Source organism: Schistocerca americana, chromosome 6 (genome assembly GCF_021461395.2).
Source record: "Schistocerca americana isolate TAMUIC-IGC-003095 chromosome 6, iqSchAmer2.1, whole genome shotgun sequence".
NCBI lineage: Eukaryota > Metazoa > Arthropoda > Insecta > Orthoptera > Acrididae > Schistocerca > Schistocerca americana.
Window position 1 is genome coordinate 152933147 of NC_060124.1, and position 21992 is coordinate 152955138.

Here is a 21992-nt window from a genome sequence, read left to right on the forward strand (position 1 = left end):
GGAGTTCTCTACATCTCGATTGTAGCTCTGCATTTATAAGCTGTTCAGCAGACAACTGATATTGCTTCGATTATTGTTGAGCATCGGATACAAACTGAATCTGTGTTTGTTTTAGGAGTACTGGTCGTAAAATTTGGACTATCGGTATAAATCAACTGCAGCATTCAAGTCTAGAAATATATACTTGATTTGATCAGATATCTTAACTGAGTCGCCATACTGTTTTTCTCTTCTTCATTTTAATGACGCCTTGCTACCCACCTTGTGCATTTTTTTGGAGTTTTGTGCATCCCAATTTTAATCTGAGCGGAAAGGTTAAAATAAATATATAAAACAAAAAACAATTTTTGGGTGATACTCGAACTTATGCTACTACCGTGGTTATTTTGAGCAGTAGCTTGTAATAAGTTAGTTATGTATTATTATATGATAAAGGGAGAAAATATTTTAATGTCTCCATTATTTTTTGGGTTTATGTTAACTCCAGACTTTGCTATGCGTTAGGTATTTCAGCTGTACATATTAAGATTAATCTAATATCATATAGCTATCTTTCATTAATTAGATGTGGGTTAAATCGATAGACAATAACATAAACACACTATTTGTACAATAGAATTCACTTTCTAACGCTATGTACGGAACTCCCTGTTAGCGGTGTATAGTAGATTCCAAAAAACAGTAGATGACGTTATCAATCTAATCTTTACTATTTTGAGGGGAAGTACAGCTTCCGTGATTCATCTAATACAGTTACATTTGTCTTGAAAAATTTTACTCCTCGTGGAACGTTGCAATGTTCGTGCGCCAGTGCATCGTTCCTGCGAAACAGTCCACAATTTATAGTGCGGCTGATAATCCAACACCAGTAGAAGCTGTACTTTCTTGATTTATGAAAGAGAATTTTGGCTAAGTCATTAGATCTCTACACAGATTGATCTAAATCACAGGAGAAAAATTAGGTGTGCATACTATAAGATGCTATGTACCAGGAAATATCCCCATATGTTCATCCCCAACGTTGCATTTTGTACCACGAATAAGGTAGAAGCTGCCACAGTGAAGACACTTTTGTAGGCAAACTAAAAGTATGTGAGCGAAATACATCACACCCAGCTCACAAAACGTGTTTTCATCACATCACAGACGAATGTGAAACAGCACCACAGACAGACATGTAAACAGTATTGGTCAAGAGACTGGGTAAAGTTTTAGGAGACAGAAAAAGAATGAACTTACTACAAATTAAATGTGACCATAACCTACTGCTTAATGAGAAAACTAAAAACTTTTGCAATCATGCAGCCGTAAGGGGTTAAAATTTTTCCAAGATACTGATTTCATCACTAATATAAACAAATGAGGCTGTACAAAAGGACAAAACGATTGGGTAATAAGTATTCAATTTTACAGTCGCTTTCAACGCCACAGTAAACCTCCTCTATGCTATCACAGTTTTAGATCAGATAACATCATTATAAAATCTATTGTCAGGATGTAATTAAAGCACTTTTCCGACGCTTTTCAGTAGGCCTAAATTATTCTGCAGTTGTGACAGTAACTGGTTAGGAGATATAATGAAAATTGTTATATTTTTATTTCGAGGACCATCTTCACACAGAAATATTATTTGCTGATAGCAAGAAGTTGAAGATACCGTTCCCCATAGATACAAATTTCTTTTTAAGCAGAATCTAGATACTATGATGAACTTACTCTCATCTACTGATAGATCTATAACGAAAGGTCAATAAATACTCTCATTTTATAAACTCATTTTAATTCTTTGGCCTACTGTAAGAAATGATATTTTATTATACTAGTAAAAATTTATTTTTGTACACTTCTTAAGTTTATTTTAGATTGTAATTTTTGCATTCAGGACTTTTGTTGCTCACATGATGTCCCTGCCTAATTCAGAATTCTTATTATTGTTGACAGAGAACTGCATGTGATATACTATTAACATTTAAGTTATGAAGTTGTTTCTTAATATGTTTTGAACACCCCATCCCCACCCTCCTCCCCCTCCATGAACTATGGACCCTGCCGTCGGTGGGAGACTTGCGTGCCTCAGTTTTACAGATAGCCGTACTGACAGCAGTTTCAACCACATCTGAGTGGTATCTGTTGAACGTGCGTTCCTGAAGAGCGGCAGCAGCCTTTTCAGTAGTTACACGGGTAACAGCCTGCATGATTGACTGATCTGGCTTTTTAACATCAATCAAAATGGGTTTGTCGTGCTGGTACTGCAAACGGCTGAAAACAAGTGGAAACTAAAACAGTAATTTTCCCCGAGGACATGCAGCTCTACTGTATGGTTAAATGATGATGGCAGCCTCTTGGGTAAAATATTCGGAGGTAAAGTAATCCCCCTTTTGGATCTTCGGGCTGGAATTACTCAGGAGAAATCGTCGTCTGGAGAAGTAAATGGCGTTCTACGGATCGGAGCGTGGAATGTTAGAGCCCTTAATTGGGGAGGTATGTTAGAAAATTTAAAAAGGGAAGTGGATAAATTGAAGTCAGATACAGTAGGAATTAGTGAAGTTCTGTGACAGAAGGAACAGGACATATGGTCATGCGAATGCAGCGTTATAAATACAAAACCAAGTAGGGATAATGCAGGAGTGAGCTTATAACAAATAAGAAAACAGGAATGATGGTAAGCTACTATAGGCATCACAGTGACCGCATTATCGTAGCCAAGACAGACGAGAAGCTCACGCCTATCACAGTAGTGCAAGTTTATATGCCAACTAGCTCCGAAAATGATGAAGAGATTGAATAAGTGTGTCATGAAATAAAAGAAATCATTCATGTAGGTAGGGGGAAATGATTGAAGAAGTGTTTCATGAGATAAAAGAAATCATTCAGATAGTTAACGGAGGCGAAAGTTTAATTGTGATGTGGGACTGAAATTTGATATCAGCAAAAGGAAGAGAAAGAAAAAAATAGTAGGTGCATATGGAGTGGCGGAAAGGAATGAAAGGAAGCCGCCTTGTAGAATTTTGCACAGAGCATAAATTAATCTTAGCTAACATTTGGTTTAAGAATCCTGAAAGAAGGTTGTATACGTGGAAATGAACTGGAGTCACCAGAAGGTTTCAGATTGATTATATGATATTTTGGAAGCAGATTTTAAATTTTAAGACTCTTTTAGGGGCTGAAGTGGGCTCTGACATGTAGATTAAAACTGAAGAAACTGCTAAGAGGTAGGAAATTAAAGAGATGATACCCAAATAAGTTAAGAGAACCAGAGGGTGCTGAGAGTTTCAGAAGGACTAGAACAAGGGAGAGGAATACAGTATAAGACGAATGGATAGCTTTATGAGAAGAAATGGTGAAGCAGCAGAGGATCAAATAGGTAAAAAAATAAGGCCTAATAGAAGTCCTTGGATAACATGGGAGGTATTGAATTTAACTGATGTAAATAGAAAATGTAATAATGCACCAAATGAAGCAGGCGAAAGGGAATACAAACGTGTAAAAAACGAGGTGAGCAGGAAGCGTTAAATGGAGCAGCACGATTGTATAGGGGACAAAGGTAAGGATTTAGAAGCATATTTCGTTAAGATAAATACTGTCTGAAGGAAAATTAAAGAGGCCTTTGGAGAAAAGAGAAACAGGAGTGTATAAAAAGCTCAGACGGAAAACCAGCCTTAAGCAAAGAAGGGAGTGCTGAAAGGTGGAAGAAATAAATATACTAGGAAGAGGAACTTCCTTACAGAAGAATGGAAAACCTGGTAGACACCGACCTCGAGGACGATCAGTTTGGAGTCCGGAGAAATTTAGAAACATGCGAGGCAATACTGACCTTACGACTTACCTTAGAAGTTCGATTAAGGAAATGAAAACCTACGTTTATAGCGTTTGTTGAATTTGAGAAAGCTTTTGAGAATGTTGACTTCCACCTCTTTGAAACCTTGAAGGTAACAGGGGTAAAATAAGGGGCGTGAAAGGCTGTCTACAACATTTTCAGAAACCAAACGGCAGTTTTAAGAGTCGAGGTGCAGGAAAGGCAAGCAGTGGTTGAGAAGGGAGTGAGACAGGGTTGTCGCTTATCACCGATGTTATTCAATTTGTACACTGAGCAAGCAGTAAAGGGCAGCAAATAAAAATTTGAAGTAGGAATTAAAGTTCAGGGAGAAGTAAAATAAAACCTTTGAGGTTCGCTGATGACATTGTAATCCTGACAGAGACAGTAAAGGATTTGGCAGACCAGCTGAACGGGATGGACAGTGTCTTGAAAGGAGGACATAAGATGAACATCAACAAAAGCAAAACAAGGATAACGGCATGTGGTCGAATTAAATCAGTTGATGCTGAGGAAGTCAGATTGGGAAACGAGGTATCTTCCAATGTCTCTTGGAAAATGCCTTTCCAACAATGATGTCAGAAATACTCCTTTGTGATACTGACAAGGAGATAGAGTCAATAATTAAATCACAGAAAGACTAAGGACTCTCATGGATACGATGAAGTACCCAGCAGACTATTGAAGTACTGTGATGCACATATTAGCCCTGTACTTAGTCATATTTGTAATTATTCCTTTGAGAATGGTCAGTTTCCTGAATGATTAAAGTAATCACTAGTAAAGCCGCTTTATAAAAAGTGAAATACGAATAATATAGACAATTTCAGACCTATTTCTATGCTATTAGTGTTTCCTAAAGTTGCTGAAAAGCTGTGTAGGGAAGGATAAGTGATCATTTTCTTTCACATAATTTGCTATCAAATGTACAGTTCGGATTTAGAAGTGGTTTAACAACTGAAAATGGTATATTATCTTTTCTCTGTGAGGTACTGGATGGATTAAACACAAGGTTTCGAACGATAGGCATCTTTTTTTATTTAACTAAGGCGTTTGATTGTGTTGATCATAAAATATTACTACATAAGTTGGACCATTATGCAATATGGGGAGCAGCCCACAATTGGTTCATCTTTTACTTTAAAAACGACACCAAAAGGTCATTATCAATACTGTTGAGAATGGCTATGATGTGGGATGTGAATGGGGCACAGTCAAACGTAGGGTGTCCCAGAGATCAGTGCTGGGGCCACTCCTGTTCCTTATTTATATAAATGATGTGCCCTCTAGTATTACACGTGTTTCTAAAATAATTCTATTTGCTGATGACACTAGTTTTGTAGTAAAGGATGTTGCGTGCAACGTTGGCACTGTTTCATGTAGTGCAGTTCATGACATAAGTTCATGGCTTGTAGAAAATAAGCAAATGCTAAATCACAGTAAGACTCAGTTTTTACAGTTTATAACGCACAGTTCAACAAAATCCTACTTTTAATTTAATGTGATTAGTGAAACTGAGCAGTTCAAATTTCTAGATGTTCAGGTAGATAGTAAACTGTCGTGGAAAGCCCACATTCAGGATCTTTTACTATTCGAGTGGTATCTGAAGTAAGTGATAGTTCGACACGAAATGTAGTCTGCTTTGCAATTTTCGTTCGCTTATGGCGTATGGTATTATATTTTGGGGTAACTATTCCCATTCTCAATGAATATTTTTGGCTTAGAAACCGGCGGTTCGGGCAATAAATGGTGCAAGTTTGCGAACCTCTTGTCGACCCCTGCTCATTCGTCTGGGTATTCTGACACTGGCCTCTCAATATATGTATTCTTTACTACCGTTTCTTGTTAACAATATCAGCTCATTCCCGAGAATTAGCAGCTTTCACTCAGTTAATACTAGCAGAAATCCAATCTACATTTGGATCTTACTTCCTAGACTCGTGTGCAGAAAGGTATACAATATATTGCTGCATCGATTTTCAATAAGCTACCACTAGAATTCAAAAACCTTAACAGTAACCCACGGGCTTTCAATTCGAAAATGAAGAGTTTGCTCATGGGTGACTCCTATTCTGTCGAGGAGTCCCTTGAAAAATTAAGCTGATTAGTGCGTTATATTGTTGATCGCGTTTACAAAAGTATGGCATGTCTTTTTTGGGTTCATAAACATATTATTTTATCTGTTATTGATTGTATGTTGTAATTTCATGTACTGACGAAGTCTGTGACCTTGAAGATTTGCTCCTCAGTTTGGTCATACGGACCTAGAAGTGTAAAATAAAGTAAAATAAAATTAAATAAAATTAAAAATAGAAGATGAGGTTTGTTATTTGGGTAGTACAATAACTGATGGCCGAAGTAAAGAGGGTATAAAATGTAGACTGGCAATGGCAAGAAAAGCGTTCCTGAAGATGAGAGATTTGTTAATATCGAATATAGACTGAAGTGTTATGAAGTCTTTCTTGAAAACATTTGTATGGAGTGTAACCATATATAGAAGTGAAACGTGGACGATAAACAATTTAGACAAGAAGAGAATAGAAGCTTTTGAAACGTGTTGCTACAGTGGAATCACGTAACTGGTGAGGAGATAGTGAATAGAATTGGGAAGAAGAGGAATTTGTGGCACAACTTGACGATAAGAAGGGATCGGTTGATAGGACAGGTGCTGAGGCATCAAGGGATCACCAATTTATTATTGGAGGGAAGTCTGGGGGGTAAAAATCGTAGAGGAAGACCAAGAGATGAATATACTAAGCAGATTCAAAAAGGTATAGGTTGCAGTAATTATTCGGAGATGTAGAGGCTTGCACAGGATTGAGTAGCATGGAGAGCTGCATCAAACCTGTCTTCTGCCTTAAGGCCACAACGACAGCAGCAGCGACAACAACAATGATAACAAAAAGAACATGTTTTGGACCTGGTCAGTCATTCATTAGTGTAGTAGAAATGCCTAAATAGGAGGTTGATAAAAGTAAAGTAAATAACTCTTAAAAACTCTGCATTTAATTGAAAAACGAAAGAAGTGAAGAACATGGCATCAAGAGGATTCCATAAGCACCTAAACAGGCTTAGTTCGATGAAAGATACTGTAAGACGTCGTGGTCTCCTGAACTTCATTGCTTACATATTCCGCCCTCACAATCATATTCCGCACATTAGGACGCTTCATTCGAACCCAAACTCGATAAGATAAAGTCAATGTTGTATGAATTCATGTAAACGATATGCAATTAACAAGTAAGCGCACCATGGTTGAAATACTCGAGGCTTGCGTACACACACACATTCCAGACACGACGGTCACAGAAGCTTTTAGTTCGGGAAAGAAACAGCACAACGGGACGCCGGTCCCTTCACAGGACGACCCAGCCTATGTCGGCCGGTGACCGCCCGTGTAGCGGACAGCATGGGCCCGAATGAAAGGGGGGAACAACCCCGTGTTCGGCTTAAAAGCAAATTCCGCTACATTGTGTGGGAGTGGCCAGCCTACGCATTCTTTACACATGGCACGCAGTTTCAGAGATTTTCACAGGGAAACAGCAAACGCCAAACGCCAATGCTACAGGTTTCCGGATTGGTCGCCTTAAACGAAACGTCATTCTCCCGTTTTAGAAGAGCAATGCTGATTGGCAGACGATATTTTTGACGCCTTGAGCTGAAGGAATAATGGAAGAGACCGAGAGATATACCCCTTAACCGGTGTACCACGCCAATAGTTAGACTAGGGGCGAATAGGAATCCTTGACTTCATCAAGGCATAGGGAGAGTTTGATTGGCGAAGGTCAATCCAGATAGAACGAGAGTTATCTTATTTGTCAGCAGCGAGCGGCGCAGACAGCAGTCATCGCAGCTGACGGTATTGTGCGCTACAGCTATTGCGAGCCCCATATTTCCTCCACAACAGTACACTTCACTGCATTTCACACGTGACAGCCTCGACCATACCTAGCAACATTCTAAAGGATAATTATTCAAGTTGAGTAGGCGCGCCTCTCAGCCATTCTGCCAAGTCAACAACCATCTTAAACTTTGTATAGCAATTTCATTAGCGAATCCTATCCTTGAGAGGTAACTTCACATTCCGAAAAGAACCAGGATATAACTTGTTCAATTCATAACTAAAAGAGCCATTTTGATTTCTCAGAATTTTTCCAAAATAAATAATAACTTTCGTTAGTTTCACGTTTTTCTTACACTAACCAGCACTACTCCAGTACCCAAGTATCCCACTAGGTACGTAAGAAATGTTGTGAATTTTTGTGTTATTTCCTTACAGCGGACGACTCCAGAAGATATTTATTGCTGAAAGTTTTTCAGGCATTTCTCTTTAGAACGTTAGGAGCGTTTGTCTGACTTCTGTAGTAGTGTGGGGGTGGAAACTGCATCTTGCCGGAGCCACAGGGTAAAGGGTACATCTCAGATTAATCCGTTGCGCAGAATAACAGATCAACCCCATACCTCAGAATACAAATAGCCGGGGTGTGCAAGTTTGGAATTAATTTCTGGTGTCAGTGAGATGACAGGCGTCACGTTAGCGTTGCAGTGTTGCTAAGTTATGCCGGATACTCGAACAGAGCCAACTGTTATGAATCATTTCTTTCGAGTGGTGCCTGCGGTACGGTGACTCAGTTATCCGCAGACGTGACTTTATCGGCTCTGAAGGTAACGCCCGCTTCCGCTGATAGGGGCGTCCGCTGATCAGGAGATACGGCCCAAGATAAGCAGCGGCCCGTGCCAGGTGGTCCTCTATATTACGAGGTGAGGTGACTGGCAGCAGCCACAGTCCAGCGACAGACGTTCGTCTCGGCGCAACGGCCGGCTTCATACTTTGTGAGTACCAGGACTCTCAGTTATTCACTTCTTAACGTGAATCGAGAATAACGGTTAGATTATCATCTCACTAAGTTCGGCTCTCTAACACGCTTTCCGATGCACCTTGGATGCCTCATAATTTCACACAATACCTAATCGTGGCAGGTGATGACACCCTCCTCTTTTCCAACGGGAAAAAATCGCAAACACCAATGCCCTGTAGAGCAACCTTTGTGTGCTGTTTCAAATCTCGTCCAGTTATTCGCATCGCAACTAAGTTCCAGTATTAAATAATTTAGAAGCACGAGGCGTGGATGAAATCCACTGCACCGAAAGTGAAGGCTGTTACATTTATATATGGCAAACCACCAGGAAGAATAAAATCAGATAGAAATAAAAACATACCGGAATCGGGAGGTGAAACACAACCGAGATATCTACGTTTGCATATAACAAACGTGAATAATATTCTTACCACTTTGTATCAAACGAGAAAAGGGCGCCATAATGGGTACTAAAATGTATAATGAAGTACACCGCAAAAGGAACAAATTTCTCATTTAATAATAAAATTTGAAAAACATGGAATTTCTTGATGCCTTTCAAAATATCTGTGATGTGTTTCGTTGTAAACGAACCTGCCTACATTAACATCTTCCACTATATGTGTGCCTGACTGTAGGTAATATTCCGTATGTGCCTAGCCTGCGAACAGCAGACTACGCCATATCTCTCGGTAAACACGGTATCTGCTTACAGACATGCATCCATGCGTCATCCAGCCACTTGTTATCGCCGACTTCCCGTCTAAGTTAATTCACCGATATATCTTAAGCATCATCTGTCGGACATTACATGTAATATAGATTAGTTAAAATTTTAGCCTGTAGATCTGCTACATTCATACCTGTGTTATTTTCAAAAATTGTGTATGTGTATAGTTATTTGTATTACTGTTCCACCCTTTGGTTTTAAAATATTGGGTTGGTGCATAAGTTCGTTTTTCATAAGTATAATAAACACAACAGATAGAAATATGGGAGACTTTAATCATCAATAAAAGATTCTCCTTCACTATTTAGAACAGTCTGCCAATGCTGGGGCAGCTTTTCGATTCTCCGACTGTAGAAATCACGTGGTTTTCAGGCGAAGAACTCGTCGAGACATGTTCGGAGCGTATTTTCATCAAGAAAGGAAGTCCGTTGAAGGTTTTCGGTAGAGAGCGGAAAAGGTGAAAATCTGAAGGCGCAAGATCAGGTGAATAAGGTGGGTGCGGAATGACTTCCCAACTTAACTCCGGTATTGTGTTCTTTGTCAGTGTAGCAGAAAGCGAGTGGGCTTTACCGTGGAGTAGCATCATTTCAAGGAGTCTTCGTGGCCGTTGTTCTCGGATTGCGTCTGCAAGACGTCTCAGTTGTTGACAGTAAATGCAAGCAGTGATTGTTACACCTCGGGGAAGCAATTCGTAGTACACCACAACGTCGCTGTCCCCACCAGATGAATGACATTATCTTTCGTTGATGCGCTCAGTTCTTTCTACGGGGAGATGCTGCTTTCCTTCTGTTAGCTTAAACACACGAGCCAATTGAAGACGAGCAAGAAGAGATGCACATATGGCCACCAGCTGATTTTTGTGGTTTTGGCTTAGAGAATGCGGTACCTGTACACTCGATTTTTGAATCTTCACCATTGCATGAAAATGTCGCACGATGGTGGAATGGTCACAGTTCATCATATTTGTCAATTCTCGAGTACAGTGACGTGGAAGCGTTGTGACTCATTGTGCGTACACGCCCTTCATCAAACGGCGAAAGTTTTCCTGAACGTAGAGAGTCAGTAATGTCAAAACGGTCCTCCTTAAAACGCTTAGATATAACGTGCTCTGTGCATTACGCCCATACACGGCCCAAGTGTTTCTGGCTTCCTACGCTGCTGTCACTCCTCTATTGAACTCAAACAGAAAATGACGTCGGAAATGTTTCGATTTCTCCTATTGGCACTCCATATTCTAGCCTTCACAGCTCCAATCACTATCTCCAAATGACCAAAGGACAATATGTAGACTGAAAGCGTAACAAACAGCGTAGCGCAAATAAAAAAAATGACAGTCGACAAATAAACACATAGCAACTAAAGTAACAATTTGGAAAACAAAAACGCTTCGAACTTATGCACCAATCCAGTAGTTTTAACGATTTATCTGCGCTCGGCTGCTGCTTAGACCGTCTACAAGAGCCCCTGTTGACTACTCCTCTCACTTCCTATCGTCTATAAGTCTATATAGCTGGAACAGCTTCTGTTTCAGCGATGTGTCCGAAGCATTCCAACAAACATTTCATAGCCTTAACTGGCTGGCATGGCTGTCTTGTAAAACATGCTAGTGGAGGTGGCTTACCGTTACCTTCTGTGACCTGTTATGAACTGTCAGGTTCATCTCTGTACCGTGTAGATGAGTGCATGGAGTGCACCTCTTACGTGGTACTGTTTGGTGCTGTCTGCCTGGTCTACTTTCTCATATTCTACCAGTCTGTCCTCAGCACTACAGTTGACTTCAAGGATTCGTGGTGTGCAATTTTTATATGTTTGTCAGCACTTATTTCGGTTATGATTATTTCAATTCAGATTTAATGACGCGTTATTATGCAGTATTATTCATAATTACACTACAGTGTTAACTTTAACTTGCCAGTTGACAGAGAAGGATTTGCCGGGACCACCATGGGGTGTGGACGTGCTTGTCTGTATGTGTGTGTGTGTGTGGGGGGGGGGGGGGGGAGGGAGGGAAGGGGCAAGCCACGCCTATATACTGCAGTGCAGGCACCTTAAGCTGTCCTTCATGCTGCACAAAAGCGAAAGTCATGCACCGAGGTAAAAATCAAAATCAAATGGTTCAAATGGCTCTGAGCACAATGGGACTTAATATCTCAGGTCATCAGTCCCCCAGAACTTACAACTACTTAAATCTAACTAACCTAAGGACATCACACACATCCACGCCCGAGGCAGGATTCGAACCTGCGACCGTAGCGGTCTCGCGGCTCCAGACTGTAGCACCTAGAACCGCTCGGCCACAGCGGCCGGCAGGTAAAAATCGTGTAAATATTGTTCGTAATCAAAACTGACATTGGCTTACGTAGAGGCAGGGTTCATAAAGATCCTAACTGCAACAATTATGTGCATTTGTCATATGGAAAGGAAGCAGTTTGAAACAGAGTGAGGCACAAAATAGTATGACAGCAATAGTTACCTTAGCGCAACACTGCCAGCTAAGTAAAGTTGGCTGCAAACAGTAACAAACGAGTACTGTTCGAAACCTTTCGACTTTTATCCATTCAGATCTATGGACATGAAACGCCAACTTTCGGTTAACACACCGAATCTATAACTGCTAGTGCGTTATTTTAACATACTTTTTGTCTATCTCTTATAGCCAGCTGTGATCACTTGAACGTGGACTAAGGGCCGAAACTAGTTGTGTAAACAATTCTTGGTACAACTGGAGGTGTCATTCAATAAAACTGGTACTGACAGCTGTGGGTTCCCCACGTCGCGTGTTCCAAAAATTAATTTCCCATTGAGATATAATCTTGGCACCATAAGTAATTAATATTATCCGCTATTGACATCATTTCACCCCTTGAAATATGTTTCTGAGAGATATCATACAGATCTTCTCTTCATCTTCGCTTTGATTACTGCCATGAAATCTTGGCACCATTCATAGTTAATATTACGCTCTACTGACATCACTTGATCCCTTGAAACATTTTTCTGAGAGATACCACAGAGATCTTCTGTTTATCTTCGCTTTGATTACTTACTGCCATGAAATGTCAACCAGTCATATATTCAGGCAATGACCGTTAGTAAACACTACTTTTGTATGTCCATAGTGTCCGTAGCGCCCATACAATTATTAAAGATATTTAAAATCCGTCTTTACAATTACAGAAATGAATATGCTATTTTTAGTGGTTGCAAAGTGGATATTAAATACCAGGTAAATGAGCGTTGGTAAGAATGTGGGAATCACATTTTAGCTGTCGTTATTGTCCTGGGCGACGTCCTATCTGAGTTGGTTTGCCGTTACCTACCCTGACCTGTTATGAAATCTCCAGTTTATCTCTGTAGCGCATGGATGAATGCACAGTGCGGGTATTTGACATAGTATTGCGTATGGCTGTCAGTTTAGTCACTAATCCATGCTGTTTCAAATTATCTTTATTCTGAGGAGCACCTTAAGCCCGTCTATTATATGGCTGCTGCTGTTGCTGTTGTTGCCGCTGCTTACGCCGATATCCGCACTTCAATTGGTAGGTTTTATCAACCAGCTCAATTATTTCTTTTGCTTCGGGCATTTTCTGAAGCAGTCCACTAGTACGTGCTGTCACAGAAGCTGTCATACATTTGTCTTTTACCCTACATCAACTACACAAGTAATCTTTACTCAAGGTACAGTTTATATCAAAATCATCTCTAGTTTCGTGCTCTTTCCCCGAGATCATGAAAACCTTACAGTTTAAATACTGGAAAATGATCTTAGCTTCTGAAGAAACGAACTACATCAAACCAGCAGCCACGTATGCTGACAGAATCCACGTAAGTTGTTCACCAACAGAGCTACAACATTTGAAAAAAATGGTTCAAATGGCTCTGAGCATTATTTGACTTAACTTCTGAGGTCATCAGTCCCCTAGCACTTAGAACTACTTAAACCTAACTAACCTAAGGACATCACACACATCCATGCCCGAGGCAGGACTCGAACCTGCGACCGTAGCGGTCGCGCGGTTCCAGACTGAAGCGCCTAGAACCGCTCGGCCACTGCGGCCGGCCAACATTTGAAAACCAGCTTCTACTCTACTGCACGTAACATGTCAACGGCTATGTACTGAAGCGTTGATCGTATGCTATTTATCAGACCTTTAATGCTTCTCAGACTGTACAATTTAGCAGCTCGTTGTGGAGCAAATACGAGTTTTCCATCGATGAAGTAGCTCTATTTCCTGTATGGTGGTTACGTTGTTAGGACATGAATCGCAGGGAAAATATGAAATGAAGGATACACAGTCAGTTTACACCTCTCTGATACTACCGAAGATATCAGCATACCTCACACTGCCATCCGGTAGAAACATCGCTAACAGCAGTGTCACGGGGACTCCTTACACTAGACACTCCACACATGTTCTGGATTTAATCAAGGAAATGGTGTATTCTGGTGCCTAGGAACTGTATGCCACCACTTATTCCCACTTGACAGGTCAAGTGGGGAATTTCTTCCACCACCAAAATCAAATTTCTCTGGGCAGGTGGTGGTGCAGGGGGTCAACCCATTTCTATTAACTGTGACATTACTTGAGTGTGAGATTACACACATTTGCATAGATAATTCTGCTGATTATCAGTTCTGGAGTTCAGTCACTTTGTAATTAATATGTACGCAGTCATAGGGCAATACAGCTGCTTGCGTGCTAGAGAGTGTGGCACATTCTGATATTAAAAGCAAATGCAAAACTGTGAAAAAGTTCTTTTGTATGGTTTATTATTTATGACGTTTAAACATTATATCAGCCACAGGGACCAGTTAAGTTGGACACTGTGTGAAAATTATTAAAATCAAGAGCATCATACGTAACATTACCATCCGCATCATTACCACTGTAACACTGTATATGACTACTTATAGCTTCCGTCCATAAAATGTTCCTGCTACTATGCGGATTATTCATCTTATGTGTAAGATACTTTTGGCATATGTTTGATACTTAAAATGTAGATGTCGTGTGACTAGGGCCTCCCGTCGGGTAGACCGTTCGCCGGGTGCAAGTCTTTCGATTTGATGCCACTTCGGCGGCTTGCGCTTCGATGGGGCTGAAATGATGACAACACAACACCCAGTCCCTGAGCGGACAAAACCTCCGACCCAGCCGGGAATCGAACCCGGGCCCTTAGGATTGACATCGTGTCGCGCTGACCACTCAGCTATCGGGGACCGACTTTTTGATACTTAAGTAATATTTAGAGCTTCCGACTTTAACTATGTAGATGGCCTTATTTTGCTTCATGATTTAACTAGGTATCTGAAATATTATTTCCTTTGTGTAATGCTTTACTGTTTTACACTTTGAAAACACAGGACATTTTACTCAAAACACACTTTCTTCAGTCACAGAGGCAAAGATCCAGATTTCGAGTCTCGGTCCGGCACATAGTTTTAATTTGCCAGGAGGTTTCACTTTCGTCAGTCATCTGGAGGTCTCTTATGTTGCAAAAAGGTACAATATATAATTTATTATAGAAAACGGCAATGATTTTATTATTTCTTATCTTTTCAGAAGTGACTCCAAAGACCGCCATCTGGCAGTAAACTGAACAGAGCAATGGCAGCAACAGCGAAGCACAGGTGAGGGAACGTACTATATCTAAATTCGTAGGTGCCATGTGCTTAAATGGAACCTCATTGACCATCATAATAAAAAATTATTTCCTAATGATTTACCTACTAATGCCGCAGTATGTAAAACAATAAAATTAAATCAAATTACACTGTCAGTAAAAAATTAGCAACCATGCATATGGCGAACATGAAATGATTAAATTTACAGATGAATAATACTAGCGGTTCTGCAGTATCATGAGTCGCCCCGTGCTGAAACACCCGTATTAGTAAGTGGTGTAGCCTCCATGGGCGGCAATGCAGCCGCTGACTCTGGGATTCAGTCCATCGTACAATTTGCGAATGCTGTCCTGAGATACATTAGGCCACGACTGTTCGACCTACTCACGTAGTTCTGTAAGAGTTCTTGGTTAACGAGACGCACGAGTCACTTCTCGTCCCATCATACCCCACACGTGCTCGATAGGAGACAAGAGCGGAGATCGTGCTGGCCAGAGACATTGCTGCATGTCTTACACAGCACATTGAGTTTCACGGCCAGTGTGTGGACGAGCATTATCCTGTTGGAACAACGCATGACTTCCCCTTGACTTATGTCAAAGCGGTAGGTGGATCAAAACAAAATGTCCAGACACTCTTGTGACCAAAATGGTACTGAAACAGAGGATGACAGACTGAAGGCGGAAATACTAAATGTCTTTTTCCAAAGCTGTTTCACAGAGGAAGACTGCATTGTAGTTCCTTCTCTAGACTGTCGCACAGATGACAAAATGATAGATATCGAAATAGAGGACAGAGGGATAGAAAAACAATTAAAATCGCTCAAAAGAGGAAAGGCCGCTGGACCTGATGGGATACCAGTTCGATTTTACACAGAGTACGCGAAGGAACTTGCCCCCCTTCTTGCAGCGGCGTACCGTAGGTCTCTAGAAGAGCGTAGCGTTCCAAAGGATTGGAAAAGGGCACATGTCATCCCCGTTTTCAAGAAGGGACGTCGAACAGCTGTGCAGAACTATAGACCTATATCTCTAACGTCGATCAGTTGTAGAATTTTGGAACACATATTATGTTCGAGTATGGCTTGGTTCAAATGGCTCTGAGCACTATGGGACTCAACTGCTGAGGTCATTAGTCCCCTAGAACTTAGAACTAGTTAAACCTAACTAACCTAAGGACATCACAAACATCCATGCCCGAGGCAGGATTCGAACCTGCGACCGTAGCGGTCTTGCGGTTCCAGACTGCAGCGCCTTTAACCGCACGGCCACTTCGGCCGGCTGTTCGAGTATAATGACTTTTCTGGAGACTAGAAATCTACTCTGTAGGAATCAGCATGGGTTTCGAAAAAGACGATCGTGTGAAACCCAGCTCGCGCTATTCGTCCACGAGACTCAGAGGGCCATAGACACGGGTTCCCAGGTAGATGCCGTGTTTCTTGACTTCCGCAAGGCGTTTGATACAGTTCCCCACAGTCGTTTAATGAACAAAGTAAGAGCATATGGACTATCAGACCAATTGTGTGATTGGATTGAAGAGTTCCTAGATAACAGAACGCAGCATGTCATTCTCAGTGGAGAGAAGTCTTCCGAAGTAAGAGTGATTTCAGGTGTGCCGCAGGGGAGTGTCGTAGGACCGTTGCTATTCACAATATACATAAATGACCTTGTGGATGACATCGGAAGTTCACTGAGGCTGTTTGCGGATGATGCTGTGGTACATCGAGAGGTTGTAACAATGGAAAATTGTACTGAAATGCAGGAGGATCTGTAGCGAATTGACGTATGGTGCAGGGAATGGCAATTGAATCTCAATGTAGACAAGTGTAATGTGCTGCGAATACGTAGAAAGAAAGATCCCTTATCATTTAGCTACAATATAGCAGGTCAGCAACTGGAAGCAGTTAATTCCATAAATTATCTGGGAGTAGTCCTTAGGAGTGATTTAAAATGAAGTGATCATATAAAGTTGGTCGTCGGTAGAGCAGATGCCAGACTGAGATTCATTGGAAGAATCCTAAGGAAATGCAATCCGAAAACAAAGGAAGTAGGTTACAGTACACTTGTTCGCCCACTGCTTGAATACTGCTCAGCAGTGTAGGATCCGTAACAGATCGGGTTGATAGAAGAGATAGAGAAGATACAACGGAGAGCAGCGCGCTTCGTTACAGGATCATTTAGTAATCGCGAAAGCGTTACGGAGATGATAGATAAATTCCAGTGGATGACTCTGCAGGAGAGACGCTCAGTAGCTCGGTACGGGCTTCTGTTGAAGTTTCGAGAACATACCTTCCCCGAGGAGTCAAGCAGTATATTGCTCCCTCCTACGTATATCTCGCGAAGAGACCATGAGGATAAAATCAGAGAGATTAGAGCCCACACAGAGGCATACCGACAATCCTTCTTTCCACGAACAATACGAGACTGGAATGGAAGGGAGAACCGATAGAGGTACTCAAGGTGCCCTCCGCCACACACCGTCAGGTGGCTTGCGGAGTATAGATGTAGATGTAGATGTAGAACGGCGCTGGTTAGCATCTCCTCCAGAAACACCAAAGGTGAACTAGAGTTGTAGCTTATCTGACCCCAGACCACAAGGCGTGGGGTGGACCTAGTGCGTCTTGGGCGAATGCACTCTGTGAGATAGTCTCCAATATGATCCTCTGATGGCACCAGTTGAGCCATGCAAGTCGATGCTGCAGTGTGAGTTGTGCTGTGGTAGCTGTACGATCTGCCATTGCTGCCCTTGGAGTACGATGATCCTGGTGGACGTCTGTGCTGCGTTAGCATCGAGAACCTCGCCTCTGGGTGTGACGATGTCCACGTGACCAAAGATAGCAGCGTCGTTGCACAACTGACGCAGAACGTCCAACTTGTGGCAGTTCTCCGAAAGGACCATCCAGTCACTGGGAAGACCACACTTTCAACCGCTTAAGATCGGTCAGCTGACTGTAGAAAGCACAATTACATCCCCGTGGCATGGTTGCCTGCTGGTTTCACACGTCTGCATCACATTGAGCCTTCTGACTTAAAGTATTCCCTATTAAAGGATAGACGCAGAAGCCGCTCCGGTAGCTATAACACCACGGTATCTGTTGGCGGACGACGCTGAAACCATTATCAGTACATGTGCTATCCTTCAGGTGGCATATTCCGTTATCGGATCAAAATCGACGGTGTCTCTGCAGGTGTAGTAAATTTTATTTTCGGCAGTGTATACACTACTGGCCATTAAAATTCCTGTACCACGAAGATGACGTGCAACAGACGCAAAATTTAACCTACAGGAAGAAGATGCTGTGATAAGCAAATGATTAGCTTTTCAGAGCATTCACACAAGGTTGGGTTCAAAAATGGCTCTGAGCACTATCGGACTTAACATCTTAGGCCATCAGTCCCCTAGAACTTAGAACTACTTAAACCTAAGTAACCTAAGGACATCACACACATCCATGCCCGAGGCAGGATTCGAACCTGCGACCGTAGCAGTCCCGCTGTTCCGGACTGCAACGCCTAGAACCGCACGGCCACCGCGGCTGGCTCACACAAGGTTGGCTCCGGTGGCGACACCTACAGCGTGTTGACATTAGGAAAGTTTCCAACCGATTTCTCATACACAAACAGCAATTGACCGGCGTTGCCTGGTGAATCGTTGTTGTGATGCCTCGTGTAAGGAGGAAAAACGCGTACCATCACGTTTCCGACTTTGATAAAGGTCGGATTATAGCCTATCGCGATTGCGGTTTATCGTATCGCGACATTGCTGCTCGCGTTGGTCGAGATCCAATGACTGTTAGCAGAATATGGAATCGGTGGGTTCAGGAGGGTAATACGGAACGCCGTGCTGGATCCCAACGGCCTCGTATCACTAGCAGTCGAGATGACAGGCATCTTATCCGCATGGCTGTAACGGATCGTGCAGTCACGAATCGATCCCTGAGACAGCAGATGGGGACGTTTGCAAGACAACAAACATCTGCACGAAGAGTTCGACGACGTTTGCAGCAGCATGGACTATCAGCTCGGAGACCATGCCTGCGGTTACCCTTGACGCTGCATCACAGACAGGAGCGCCTGCGATGGTGTACTCAACGACGAACCTGGGTGCGTGAATGGCAAAACGTCATTTTTTCAGATGAATCCAGGTTCTGTTTATAGCATCATGATGGTCGCATCCGTGTTTGGCGACATTGTGGTGAACGCACATTGGAAGCGTGTATTCGTCATCGCCATACTGGCGTATCAACCGGCGTGTTGGTATGGGGTGCCATTGGTTACACGTCTCGGTCACCTCTTGTTCGCATTGACGGCACTTTGAACAGTGGACGTTACATTTCAGATATGTTACGGCCCGGGGCTCTACCCTTCATTCGATCCCTGCGAAACCCTACATTTCAGCAGGATAATGCACGACCGCATGTTGCAGCTCCAGTACGGGCCTTTCTGGATACAGAAAGTGTTCGACAGCTGGCCTGGCCAGCACATTCTCAAGATCTCTCACCAATTGAAAACGTGTGGTCAATGGTGGCCGAGCAACTGGCTCGTCACAATACACCAGTCACTACTCTTGATTAACTGTAGTATCGTGTTGAAGCTGCATGAGCATCTGTACCTGTACACGCCATCCAAGCTCTGTTTGACTGAATGCCCAGGCGTATCAAGGCCGTTATTACGGCCAGAGGTGGTTGTTCTGGGTACTGATTACTCAGGATCTATGCACCCAAATTGTGTGAAAATGTAGTCACATGTCAGTTCTAGTATAGTATATTTGTCCAATGAAAACCCGTTTATCATCTGCATTTCTTCTTGGTGTAGCAATTTTAATGGCTAGTAGTGTATTCAAGCATTCTGGATGAACGTTCAGAGTACCTTAATATTTGAAATTATTATTTCTATGTTCTATAAGTTATTTTAATCGGAACTATTCATATTTGCTAAAATTATGCATTTAACTAGACTTAAAGTAATCAATCTGGGATTCCATGTATCAAACTGGTGACTGCCACGCTTGATATTGTGTGTTGGTTATACAGTATCGCTGCCTTGCTTCCAGTTTCGTGAATGAGCTGGGCCACAGTCCTACACGAAAGCCTGGGATTGTCCGCCGCGGCTCAGTGATTTTCCAGCAGTCCGGGGAACGCCACACCCACACGCAGGACGTGGGCTGGGGGGTGCGGCCCATCACCATCGTCGTACCCACCAGCAGCAATCCGAGGCCCAGCGGGCGCATCATCCTCTTCAACCAGTGTTCGCCGCAGGGTCCACAGTCCGAATGTTGATGCGAATCGCGATAGGCAGGGTTTCTCGACGACCACAAGCGACAGGAGATGCGATGATGCAGACCACTTCTTGTGAGGACTACCAGACTGATCAAGCTGAGCAGTGTGCTGTATACGTTGAGACAACTCATTCATGTTCAAAGGCATGAGACTTCAAATATCCGTTTGGCTACCCAAATTAGATTTCCTGCCGTTTCCCTATACCACTCCTGGCGGATAAGTACGACTCTGCCTTTTTTCTCCCCCATCTTTCTCAAATGTTATCTTGTGCTCCGTCTACCATGGCCTCGACACTGAGAGGATGTTCAGTTTGCTGTTCACTTGTCTTTTATGGACTGGCTGTCACGATGCTTTCAAAAGCCCGATGTTCTGACCAACGAGAAGTTACCATTAAACACTTTTCTAACGAGAAGATTAAATAAAGACATGTAATATGTTGGCAAATAAGAATCTCAAATTTGTGTTATTTCTACGTATTTTTTATTTATTTCGTATCTTTTAGGTGCTATCTATTTAAAGTGTTAATGTGCTTACAATGGTTGTTTTTGTACTCAGATTGGGAGAGTAACGTCAGTCATATAAATATGTTATACAGTATTACTGTATAATTCTTTTCTGTTGCCCTACAGACATTAAACATCATTAAATAGCACTAAATTGCAGCTGCAAATCTTTTTTGTTGTCTTTATTGTCTTTTTTCTCTGTGTACAAAGGTGTACCTACTTACAGTATAGGATGTGTCATAACACCCAAAGTAAACCCTGAAGCTAAAATCTGAAGCTGCTTTTCCAATAAAATAGTAAACTGTTTACACGTTGCCGAGAACTAAGACCAGTGTGATATTTGTTTGGTTTTAGGTGGTATCCACCAATTAACCAGCCACAATTTGTATGTGCATTTACATACTGCCACTTTGGAAAGTTAAGTGTTACAGAAACATACATACATGGTTACATTTACGGATAGAAACATTCAAAAGAAAATGAAATTCAGTATTGATGTCTGAGTCTTTTAGATAGATTCCTACTATCTGACAAACAATATATACAGTGTTATTCAAATGTAAACATTTAAAAGTAACCAAATCAAATATTGGTGTTAGGGTCTTCTAGGTAGATTTCTACAATGTGATTTATCCTTGTATTTTTCGCACATAATAGTGCAGTAATGGATGTAGGTAATGCAACCTTCAGCTAGGTGAACGTGCGAGCGCTTGCAGCCAAGACCATGAGAGCCCGTATGTGTCTGTCGTCACAGAATACATTACCAGGCTGCTTCGTAATTATCAGGGGTAAAAAGCAGCGAGAAAGACTTTGTCTGCAATTTATAAAATAACGACACTAACGAGGGGGCCTTCGATACTAACCCTCGGCGACTTTCTTCAGACTTACGTGATTTTAACGGCAGTGCTTGGATTTCAATATCCTACAGATTTGAAGATTACAAGAGTTTTGAGTACGGCTTAGCATAAAACATTTCTTTCACATTAATGAAGTCGTTGGTTTTCCTTGTTCGTTTATTTAATTCTTATAAATGCGCCACCATAAAGGTCTTTTAAGTGACCATTCACTTACTCCTCAATCTTTCTAAAGCATAACGATCGAAACATGCAAACACTCACAGATGTTAAATATTGAATATAACAGAAATAAAGCTATGAGGCTTCCTCAGTATTCAATGCTTCTAGT

The 21992-nt window shown here is 41.9% G+C and overlaps 1 protein-coding gene and 1 long non-coding RNA gene across 2 annotated transcripts in view; one reads left to right on the forward strand and one right to left on the reverse strand.

Annotated features, from left to right (window-relative positions):
• LOC124619508 (sodium-dependent noradrenaline transporter-like) overlaps nucleotides 1-21992 on the reverse strand; it is a 403071-nt gene that overhangs the window by 211753 nt on the left and 169326 nt on the right. The gene's annotated exons all lie outside the window — the stretch shown is intronic.
• On the forward strand, nucleotides 8606-20825 carry LOC124619509. The gene is made up of 3 exons (XR_006980089.1): nucleotides 8606-8647; nucleotides 14968-15035; nucleotides 20079-20825. It is a non-coding gene; the product is annotated as an uncharacterized LOC124619509 (long non-coding RNA).